The following is a 12,134-nucleotide window of genomic DNA, read 5'->3' as shown; positions in this document are numbered from 1 at the left end:
GTGTGCAAGGAAGTGCTTTCCATCTGTGCATACGCCATTTGTGTTTTCTCTCACACCATTTGTGTTTCCTCACACACAGTGGGCATTCACAATGACATTGTGTGGCTTTTCTTCCTGCATTGGGGGAAGTCTACCAAGGGAACTCTGGCCTATGCAAACTCCCCTTCCTCCCATTTCTATCCCTCTCTCTTTACCCCCATTCCACACCTCCTTCCTCCCTCCCTCCATCCGCTCCCTTGTTCCTTGTCAGCTGGTGGGGAGATCCAGATGTGAAGGGGGACTTGGACAGGAAAAGGAGAGGGAGGGAGAGAGAGAGAGAGAGATAGAAATCCACATCCCCTTAGTGACAGACTTCATTGTCCAAGACCTTTTGGACAAGCCTTTAGACACATACACCCAAACAATTAGGCACGGCAAACAATAGAGTCCCTCTAGACGACAAGGCCAGATTGTTTGTGTCATATGTGTGTGTCTCTATATGTGTGTGTGTGCGCATCTGGCAACAAAGCAAATCAATGAACAACATCTTGCAGGAGATGTGGTGTTGATATTTAGTTGGCTTATTTACTCGGGGTCTTGGCCAGGCGTGGGGCCATTGTTCTCGTTCAGCGACCAGAGAGAAGTAAATCAATAAGGACCTGAGAGAATGATGACAAACAGTGATGCAGCAGTATGCCAGCGTCTCTTTCTCATTTTTTCTCTCCCTCTGTCTCGACTACATTTACATTTTCGGGTAGGAACACAAAGAAAATTATTAAATTTGACTGACACACATAAGCGCATTAAGATGGTAGCAGACAGACAGGTACAACACATGTACACACACCCACACAGCATGTGTATTAAGTTAATAGAGTGAGTCAGCAAAAATGGAGCTAGTCAGTCAGAAACAAGAGGAGAGCTAGAAAGGCTCTCACTACCGGAGCATTTCTCTCGCCAACATATGACAAAAGTTTCTCTCCGTTCTTTTCACAGCTTGCCAACTTCACTATCATGTTTAGAAATCTCCTACTGCACATATCACCTTAACATTGATCAAACTCAGAAACGTAAGGCAAAACTCTCTGACAGGGTAAACAAATGAATGAGACAATTCTTCACCCCTGACAAAAGCCCAAAAATTTAAATGTCAGTACTCACGACGAGCCAGCTCAAGTATTTCCCTGTCGATCCTTTCTGCAGAGCTAACACAGACTAAGTCTTTGAGAATGGGAGCAACAAGTAGTGTACAGTGGAGAACAATGCATGTCTGCCGGAGCACAGCAAAGCGTAAGCAGCGGAGACACAGAGAGGTCCAGTCATCGGGCTGCTGCTCACATGGGACAGGGAGAGGAGGGAGAGGAGGGAGGGTTAGCTATAGGATAGTCTACAGTAACTGGGATTTGGCAGAAGGGAGGGATCTCATCCTTCGCTCCACATTTCTTGCTCTTTTTTCCCCTTCTTTTCAAAAATGTTTTAGCAAGTCTTACATTTCTTGCCCGTTTCAAAATGGACTTGGTCTGGCCTTCCTCTCTCGGTCCCCTCCCCTTTCCTTTTCTATCTCGCTTCTGGTCTCTTTTGTTCTGGCTGTCTCTCCCACACACACCCATGTAGCATCTCTTTGTCGCCTCTTGTTAAAAAGGTGTCTTCTTCCGTAAGAGTCAAGAATGTTGTGCTCCACCCAGACACACCTAAGTAGTGCAGACATGCTAAAATAAGACACACAGACACACACACACATACTGTTTACTCGCACATCTACACATACAAAGTGGCCCAGCTGGCAGGACAATCTCCTATTGACTCATTTGTCTGTAATGGTCATACATACAATCATAGGAACAGAGCAGAAAATTACAGGGCTACTAAGGTTTCGGATCCCTCTCTTTCTCTCCCTCCCTGATGTCACTCTCTTTTTCTGCCTTTTCGCTCAAAGTGGCCCAGCTACCACACTGTACTGGGGGAAAGGAAGAAAAGCAAGAAGAGAGTCAGAGAAAAGAGTAACCAGATACAGCTAAAAGCAACAATTATTTGAATGAGTCACTCAGCAGTGGGGGGGGGGGGGGGAGAGAGAGAGAGAAACTATCCCATTTTGGAACACTGCACCTCCTGAGGACTCACTGGGGTCATGGGAGAGGAGGAAGGAGAAATGGGGAAAAATAAGAGAAAGAAAGCAACCGAGGGGAATGGAGGGGCAGGAGAGGACAGAACAGACATGGGCTTGGATAGATACCAGAGGAACTTCTCCTCATCCCAAATCCACCCTCCAGGACACGGCTCGCCGAGTCAGTCTTGCTGACAGAACCAAATAACATATAGGGTACACCACACTTCCAGACCTGGGGGTGACGGTGAGCAGACACTGACACACTGGCAAATCAGAAACAGATTATAGACGTACAAAGCACACAACCTAGTAACTCAAAATATTGTAGAGCCACAACCAGAGTTGACGTGCAACTCCTAAAAAAAATCAAATTCAGTGATAAAGATACCATGTAACAAAGTTAAAACTCTGATTGGTACACTTCGCCTGCTTGTGTTTGCTTCCAGTTTCCAATGCTGGTGGAGACTGCTGACAGCATGAAGCAAGTTGAAGAAAAAGCTTAGTATAATGGCCTTATTTTTAGTATATTTTGTCATTTAGCAAAAGCCATTTCCAGGGCAAATGTTCTCCTTTCTGCAATTGTTGCTCACAAAGTGTAGGAAATGAGAAAAATATGACTACTTACTGTAGGCCTCTTTTTCCAAACTAGACAAATTAGTTTTTATGCAAGCCAGCCAGCAAAGCCACTTCCAGTGCAAACCTGTATTCCTTTGATTTACAAAATTAATCAAAGAATGCATAATTGATTACAGTGAACTGGGTTTTCTAATTATATAAGGAATGCATTAGAAGAATTGCAGTGGTAAAATCCTACACTTAACCACAAAGGCTTGTGTTGTGTCAAATTGTATTGAACACAGCTCAACTGTAAGATGCTGTTAGGGCTTTGTATAGCACTCACTGCAGCTCCATCTGCAGTGCAGCGAGATGCTTCTCAAAGAAGCATTGTCCAAACAGCCTGAATACAGTGATATCAGTGCAACGACACACTCTGGCCAACCTGTATATCTTCTGGATAAACTAATATTACAGCTGACCTGCATCCTGTTTAGACCTGCTGTCACAACATTTAGAGAAAGAAACATAGAGCGAAGGTTCATGTAAACACACAGTGGAGTAATTACAAAAAACATTGCAGAAAGAGACTCAAGGATGTGCAGTGAGCTCAAAATGTATAAACAGGCAGCATACAGGCGTGTTTACACATACTGATGAGGGAACACTGAGAAAATGCGGTCAACATTCTTTGTTCAAGTGGCTGGATAGCCCATATCCAGTGTATGAAGTCAAATATTTTGTAATGTTTCTGAGCCACTGAATAGGCAATTTCCGATACTTGTATAAACAAGAGAATTTTTCTTTGCAGATAAACTAAGGGTCAATACATACACCACAGGGATGCACAATAACACGTTATTAAAAGTGGGCCATATGTGTATATGCACCCCAAACACACTGGCAGACACATCAAATATTTTTTACAGTGTCTATGCAGTCCGGAGGTCGCTGTCTGGCAGATCCAGAAACATCAAAGAGTCCATGCGTCACTGTTGCTGGAGGCTGATGTACTATACTGATGCTGAGTAGGCATTGTCAGCATGAATGTGCAGGTCATCTCTGTCAAGACTCTGTCAAGACTAAAAAAAGCCATTTGAAGCACACTATGACTCATAAGTATATTTAGCACATTTTTAAGAGTGCTCATGTTAGAAAAACACTGATATTTGACACCGTGAATATTTCTACTTTCAGAATATTGTTTTCTGTAATTACATCATTGTGGTGTTACTTTGCTTTAATTTAGCTTTTAAACTGCATATGATATTGTTTGTAAATTATGATTTTATTGGTATGCATTAAGCTCTAGGTCTCTTTATCTCTCTCTCTTTCTCACACAGGAAAAAACTCATCAAAACACTCAAGAATCAATTAGCAGAATTTGAATAGCCATTCCATTTTTTTTTTTTTCGCACAAAGCACCATCCTTGTTCCTCCTGAGGCAATCAACCAGCAGACACAAATTAAAACTGAACAAGAGTACATGTCTAAAGTCTGATCATCAACTAGCAACAGAGGGCAGCACCAGAGAGAGAGAGAGAGAGAGAGAGAGAGTGTGTGTGTGTGTGTGTGTGTGTGTGTGTGTGTGTGTGTGTGTGTGTGCGTGTGTGTGCGTGCGTGCGTGTGTGTGTGTGTGTGTGTGTGTGTGTGTGCGTGTGTGCGTGTGTGTGTGTGTGTGCATGCGTGTGTGTGTGTGTGTGCGTGTGTCCAAAAGATTTATATCTGGGTTTGTGTGTTCATGAAAAAGGTCAGGAGAAATGGGTTAACCGAGTTAACTGGGCTGCAATACAGCTGAGAAAGTGTTTAAAAAGAAGCTGAAAAGTATTAAAATGCATTATACTTCTGTATATTCCTAAAAAATGACCCAGTTTGAAAAAATATCCTAATATCCCCTGCCCTCCCAGAGCAAGGGGACAGGCCAGACAGCCAACCTAGCGACCTCAGACATTTATACACACACACACACACACACACACACACACTGGTTAATGAGTCTGAACACGGAAGGAAAGAGACAGACAGATAGAGGAAATGGGAAGCTTCAGAGCTTTTCAGAGACAAAATGGGAGAGACTTTCACAAAATTTTCGTCTACAGTAAATGCCTATGCACACCTGTCGGGGTTTAGTGTATCAAAGGAATGAATTTTAAACAAGTGCTGGTTAAGGAATTTAGAAGTAACATCACATTTAAAGCAATTTATATGCAAATGTGTAACAAGTGGCAGCACACAGAAGGACTGGAGAAGAATTAGCACTTGCTCATTGACTTAACTGACCTGCTACACCAATATAGACTCATATTAATGAGCTACCAACCTCCACAAACACACCTACTGTATATGAACAGTGCTTACAAAACACTACATGTCACTGTTTGTCATAGATTTACTTTTGTATGCTTGATCTCAGAGGTCATTTTCTTGACCCCACTGAAAGATTTGTAGCATTCGGCCACTAGATGGCAGTAAACATCTGGTCTTGCCTACACACTCTCATACATATACACACACACACACACACACACACACACACACACACACACTATACTGGCAGGCATGCCAGAACGGGGAGTGAGCGTGATGAAAGACCACAGTAGAAAGCAGACAACCAGACTCAACCGCAGAGCACGTAGGACTGAGGGTTAGAGACAAACAGTCCAAGGCTTTCTCTCACACAGCATCACTACACACCACAATGTAAAAGTTTACAGCTCCAAAGGAAGAGCCGACATGCATATAGCCATAAAAGCAGAGGTTATTTTTTGCCTATCTAGGCCAGTAGATCAGACTGGCAGTTGTGGGGAAGTGCTCTTGTTCTCTTTGAGTGGCACCAGCAAGCTTGGCAGTAAAATGAAATGAACAACCACTCTGTGTTCCATATTGGTATCATTGCTGCAGGCTATGTAGGGGCTGGTTGTGTGTTCATGAAGAGAGACAGGCGAGCTGGAGGAAGCAGAACTACATTAGATTTAGCCTGGAGGGTCGAGAAGCCACAATGTCTGCGCCCACCACATCAAGCCGCATTGCCATGAAATTTGGTACAAACAATCATGTCCCCATCAGGATGAAATGTAATAACTTTGGTGATCACCTGATTTTTCATAGGGCAGCATTTTCATGATCTTTTTTTTAAATTACCAAATACCTGCAAAACTAACAATATTTCCATTAGTCTTCAGCTGTACTTTGTGTTCAGCGCTAAAAAGCAAATATTAGTATACTAAGCAACAATGGTGAACATTATTCCTGCTAAACATCAGCATGTTGTATTCTCATTGTCTCTAGCACTGCTGTGCTCAAATACTGTAAACATATTTCCTTTCAAAAAAGTGAAACAAGCTTCTTTCTGAACATGCAAATCATAACATGTAGTTCAGCTACCCTCTGACCCTCTCTCTTTGGAAACATTTGAGCGAAAGCTTAGCTAATCAAACTGAATGCAGCAGGCATGTTTGTCGGTAACTGAGTAACTAGCAAACAAAATCTTAAAATGCCCCCAAAGTCTAACCATCCATTAAAGTGTGGACTCCAAAAAACCATGAATTCCACACTATTAACTGTGCTGAGGGTTCGCATGGACGTGCCTGATTACAACTTTGATCCAATGGGGTTGGATCCACTTCTCAGCATCCAATGTCCTTTTCCTCCAACATTCCAGACAGGACTCTGTATGACAAATAATCTTTTTTTTTATAGAACAAGAGATGTATACTTAATACACTTTTGGCAATGTCATCAGCTCTCACCCAACAAAAGCAGGGGATTCTGGGGCATTCTCACCTACAGTAAATCACTACAATATTTCATTTGTGCGTACTCCTTTTATAAATCTTCATTGTCCATATCATCCTCCTCCTTTTTCTTTTGTCTCACTCTACCTCGCAGCTCAAATCACAGGTTTGGGGCCAAGCGGTCCAGTCCAGAGTAGCAAAAATACACAGAGAGAACTGATGATTGCCTGTGATTACAGTCTGTATCCTCCTCTCCCTCCAACCATCTCCTCTGGGCTCATCTGGCCGGGCCTAGTTGAGGCAACCCTCTCCACGCTCGGATCATTAACTGGAGAGAGCCGGAGCGAGGAAAAGCTCACCGGGGGAGGCGCTGACACGTTTCCTTCACCTTGACATTGCCTGGAGGTTACAGCATTCATTTCGCAGTAAAGTGCGGTTCAGGGAGATGAGAGTCATGTGAATCAAGGGGTTCTGATACATAAAAGGTCTCTGAGTGAGGGAGTCTTATTCCCTCGGCTCTTGCTGTTCAACGTGCTCGCAACTGTTGGAATGTGTGTCAATGGAAGAAGTGTGACACAGTAACTGTGTTTGTGAGGCAGAGAGAGAGGCTGTGAATCTATGTGTGTTTGTCGGATGAGTGAGCATGGTCAGTCTACAGTAAAGGTGTAGTATGGTGTGAGTATTGGCAGCGAACACAGAAACACACACTAGCCTGAGCCTTATCACATGTCCTGACACAGCTGATCAATCAGTCATAGTAGATATAGACGTGCACCGTGACTGTCTTCTCACATTACCCAGCGACACTGACTGCCCGTCTCTCAGCTGATGACCAAGATAAAACACTCAAATGTCACTCTCCGTGGAGAGCCATACACGACAACATGTCCAACTCACTCCGTCAACTTAGAAAGTGAGAATTTATTTTCTTTGCACGTACTTTATAAAACACGCAAGCATTTATATGTGAGGTATTGCTATATGGAATACACTATATTGGGTATGTGAGGCTGCCGGGTGTGATTTGCTAGTAACCTGTACACTTGTACACTCAACAGTTGTTTTCACTGTGCGTCAGTCAAAATACAGAGGAATGATCGACAGCTGCCTGTGGCTCTTGTAAATGTGTCTGCTGAATTAACCCTGTACTGCCATAAGAGGTGCCTGTGATCCTCCCACCTCTCACTCTCCCTGTCCCTCTCTCCCTCAAGGGTGTTTAGGTAGGGTAATACTCAGCTGCCATCAGAGTGGCTGGTCCTGACGTGTGCTTTACCTTGGCTCTCTGGGGATTTGAGCCCAGCCAGCCGTGTGTAATTAAAAGCGCATAAAGGCAGATCAAGCTCTCTGCCGCTCCCTTTTAAAAAATGCCTCAAGGCTGATCCCACTCCATGTCATGCTTTGTCAAGCTCCAGGGAACTCATTTATTAAAATGTTCAATACCTTTATCCTTGATTTTGATGAGAATGACGGTGAATAAACTCTCATCTGCAGGGTTCACACAATGAGGGTAGTTATTTTAGAGGTTGATATATGACAGAAAATATGTAATAAAGGCAAACCACTAAAACTAATATTTGAAAAAATATATATGCATTTATATGTTTTAGCAAAGCCAAAAAAAACAGAAATATGATACAAGAAAATGAAGGGATTTGGTCAAACAACCTTTGGGAAGCTTTCTTCTCGTACAGCCCTTTTTGTTACATAAGGAAGTGGGAATCCCTGACCCTGCCACAGGTGCACTGAGCAGTAGTTGGTGTGTCGTCTTCCACTCAATTATTATTGTTTCCAGTTTCCATTTCAACCCCACTGCTTTTCATCATGTTGTGAAGGCTGTACAAAATCCAGTCCACACGTCACTCAATTTCTCACTTGGCTTCACTATTTCTCCTCACCTTTCCACATGTCCAGCCTCTTGGACAAGGGAAAGGCTCAACAAAGAATGTGGTCTATCAAAAGTGCATGAGCACTTTCTATCAAACTTATTGGTGTCAACAACAGCACTGGGATACATCTTAATTATTGTTTAACTTGACATGGTGACAATTAAATTTCCCCAATTTGAGGAAAGTGTAAAACCGCCTTTAGCTGAATTAATTTGCTGCATGTTGATTCATCTTTTTTTTTGTAATTCCCTGGGGTTGCCAACTTAAAAATTACTCTTTCACTTTCACAATGCTGTGCAGGATTCTGATAAATAGATGATGCTGTCACAGCGCATACAGTATGAGCGCTAAATCTAGCAAAGATAGGACGCATGCATCTTGGCACACTGCACAAGTCCCTTTGCCAGTCAGTGAATCCGTTTTAATCTTTGCTTGCCTCTGTCTCAAATTAGTAATTCAGTTTCTCTTCAAGAGAACAGCGGGGCGTGCTGTTTTATCCGCTGAAGAGTATTCATATCGGACCAATAACACAAGTTCAAAAATTCAATTCTCACCTCCTCTGACAGGCTGCTTTCTTGTCACAAATCTGATTATTTGCACCCACGGTGAGCAAGGAGGCACGCTAACTCAAAATGATCAACACTTCTCGGCAGCTGCTGGAGGAAATAAGGGAGAAGCAGAAGCTCAAACTGCTGAGGAGTGAATACATAGAAGTAAGAGGTAAGATGCAGTTCAGCTTTGAATGAGTGCTGACTTTGGTTGTAAAATTCTTCTACAATGTTGGCAGCGGTATACATGAACTATCTATACCCTCAAGGCTTTCCCAGTGAGGGGAGCTCACAGACGGAGAAAAAATGTGTATTAAATAACCAGGGGTAGACCACAGTTAATGATGTGTTGTATATTCCGCAGACACTGTGATTGTTCATTGGTAAAGCCTTGGGTTTGGAAGGTATGGTGGTTAAGGCTGCAGTTGAATGTGGAGATGATGGTTGTTGGGGTCTATTCTGGGGTGACTGACATTTTGTTTTCTATCAATGGACTGTAACACAACTGATGGATAAAACTACCAGGAAATGACTCCAACGTTCCTGGAAAACTAGAGGTTCCTTGTTTTGTATGGTTTGAGGTTATATTTAAAATTACAGTTATAATAAATGCAGCAATTTATATGAATGTGAGTAAAAGTATTTTTGTGATCCTCACATTAAGTCGTTCAGTTGATAGCCGTTTTGAAAACAGCTTTTTCTCAAAGCAGCCTTCAGGAGATAAATGAGAATTTATAAATGGCTGTTTGTTTCATCAGCCGCTAATGGTTTTGCTAAACCCAATCGAAGGATATCAACCCAAGGATGTGTAATCAATGTATATTTATGAGTGTAATGTGATAGTCATTTAAAATAATCAATATTTACTGCCTTACTGATAACCAAGGCTGCTCGTTTATGGCTGCTAAGCCGTGCCCTTGAGGCCCTATTGGAAGGTTTGTGTTCTCGTACATCACTACACACGCAGAGTTGCGCGTATGCACCTTTACACACCTACACACACACTGTGTGATAGCCCCACCGGGTCAGAGACCCCATTACCACGACAGGTTCCAATCTTGTCCAGTTCTTGCCAGCGTGGGCCCACAGACAAAACTCTGGCATGGGGTTACACTCACAAAACAGCGTAATATAAAAATTACAGGACTGCAGAGAGAAGATGGAAAAAAGGGGGCGAGATTTGAGATTTATGAGTGTGAAGAGGGTGTACTCGCAGTGTGGGATATTAAAGACCTGGTGTGTGCTGGCAGGATGGAATTATTGAGTATCATCTTTATTTACCCACACACACACACACACACACACACACACACACACACACCCACCCACCTACACCCACAAAGACTGAGGTGCAGGTTCATACACAATGGAAGTAAGCGAAGTTTCACATGTGAGAACGTGGGACTGCTCTCCAGAGGTTGTTTGGTCAGAAAGACTATGTTTGCATTCAAGTCATGAAGCAGTGTGATCAGGGCTCTAAACAATAGTCAGTATGGTTTTCTTTTTGACCATAGGGTGTCAGATAAAAAAGTGTCTGCAAGCTTTCTTTTGAAAAGCACTGACAAATGACCTACCTTGTCAGTAAGGACTTGTTGGTAGAAAACTGCATTGTAATAGTCTAATTACACACACCCTTAAGGCCATGGAAAAGCTTGGATCTTTGCTGTCAGCTAGCCTCTGTGTGAAATATGGACACACCTATCCTGAGCTCTTCTCCTCTCTCACTCCATCTCAGTTCCCCTTGGCTGCCTTTAATTACATGTAGAGGGATAATAGAACAGCAGAAGGCTGACCTGCCAGGAAAGGGGAAATACAAGTGACCAGTGGTGGTCACAGGAGACAGCAGAGTGCTGGGATTAGAAATCGCATATTCCTGGTGAACCTGCATGGGCAATGCTGGCACATACCCTTACCCCCCCCCCCACCCCGACAGACACTTAAAAAAAAAAGATTGATTGCCATGTCCTCACACAAGATGGAACCAGGCTGGAGGCCCAGGGGCTGTGCACATCACCTGAGCTGGAGATGGCTTACCGACAGAGTGAACAATGGGATTTTGCCAGCAATGAGAACCTTGCTCACCATTATTCAAAGAGAATGATACATAACAGGTGAGCAGTTGAAATAATTATTAGGCAGTGTAACTGTTCATGTTAAGCCTCGTATTATTTCAGTGTGGTCTTTTCCCGTGGTTTCTCAAGGTTAATTGATGAGAAATAATGGATCGTGGAGCTGGGGGTTTGCGGTGTTTGTTGGCGGGATGTTTCGTAACCAGCCCTGAAGCAAGCCAGTGGCCCAGAAATTCCATTTAATAAAGATTAGCTCTCTTTCTCTGAGACCTCATTCTCCTTCTTAATTAAAAGATGAAGATAAAAAATTGGTGGGCTGCAAGTATCAGAAAATATCCCCAGGACTTCTTATACAAAACACAGCTCATCGCCCACATGAAAGGCTGGGACTAATGCATATTTAATGCCAATGGGAAACAGCTTAGATCTTTACTGAGAGCATTGAAAAAACGGAAAATATTGTTACTATAACTCTCCGCTCCTTGGGCTGTATGAAAGTGTGCAGCACGGCGTGTGTAAGTAGGTATATACCATACGTGTGTGTGTGTGTGTGTGTGTGTGTGTGTGCATATGCGTGTGTGTTTGCGTGTCTACAGGGGGTCGGGAGGACTGTACTAAACATGATTGCACAGCAGGACTTAGTTCCTGTGTAAAGGGGAGTAACACAGTGGGGAAACACACATATCTACACAATACAACACTATGGGACCAGTGTCCCAGTTTCATGTAACAGATTTCTTCTACTTCATCCAAGAGAGAAAAACATGCAGTGGTTTCTGAAAGCAGTCATCTTTATTGTCCATGCTTATTGAAAGATTACACTCTGGTTAGTTAAACTATATATCTAAGAAAGACCAGAGGGGATATTTCAATTTTCCTTTTAACTGAAGCAAAAGTTAACATACCGAAGTGTAAAAATTTTATATTATTCAACGGATTCCCCTTAAGACTGTTCTTTTGGACCAGCAGTATGTGTCTGCAAAAATAGATCCATCTCTTACTCTAATGGTCATAAAATAGACCCACACTCTTACTGGATTTTAAAGAACTGCAATAAAAACTGCTCTTCACTTAACCCTAAAAGAAAATAGTATGTCTTCCATTATTACCACAATCATCAGGTATCAATCATCAGTACAGTTTTCCACCTAACTAGCATTGCTTCTGGCTGCCTGTCGTGTGCAACTTTGGAGCAGATAACATTCCTACAGTATGTTAACATCAGTGTCTCTGGTTGGTACAAAATTGTCAAAACT

The 12,134-nt window shown here is 42.7% G+C and overlaps 1 protein-coding gene across 5 annotated transcripts in view; it reads right to left on the bottom strand.

The window, feature by feature from the left end:
• Positions 1 to 12,134, bottom strand: part of sash1a (SAM and SH3 domain containing 1a) — a 166,337-nt gene that overhangs the window by 73,652 nt on the left and 80,551 nt on the right. Inside the window, exon 1 of one of the 5 annotated variants that reach the window (XM_078274120.1) lies at positions 1,141 to 1,238. The exons of the other annotated variants lie outside the window; for them this stretch is intronic. The gene's annotated coding sequence lies outside the window, so the exon portion shown is untranslated. Of the gene's footprint in view, positions 1 to 1,140; positions 1,239 to 12,134 lie in introns of those variants that run through there. 5 annotated transcript variants of the gene reach the window in all.

Source organism: Sander vitreus, chromosome 18, assembly GCF_031162955.1.
Source record: "Sander vitreus isolate 19-12246 chromosome 18, sanVit1, whole genome shotgun sequence".
NCBI lineage: Eukaryota > Metazoa > Chordata > Actinopteri > Perciformes > Percidae > Sander > Sander vitreus.
Note: the sequence above shows the minus strand (reverse complement) of the source record. Positions and strands in the feature narration are given on the sequence as shown.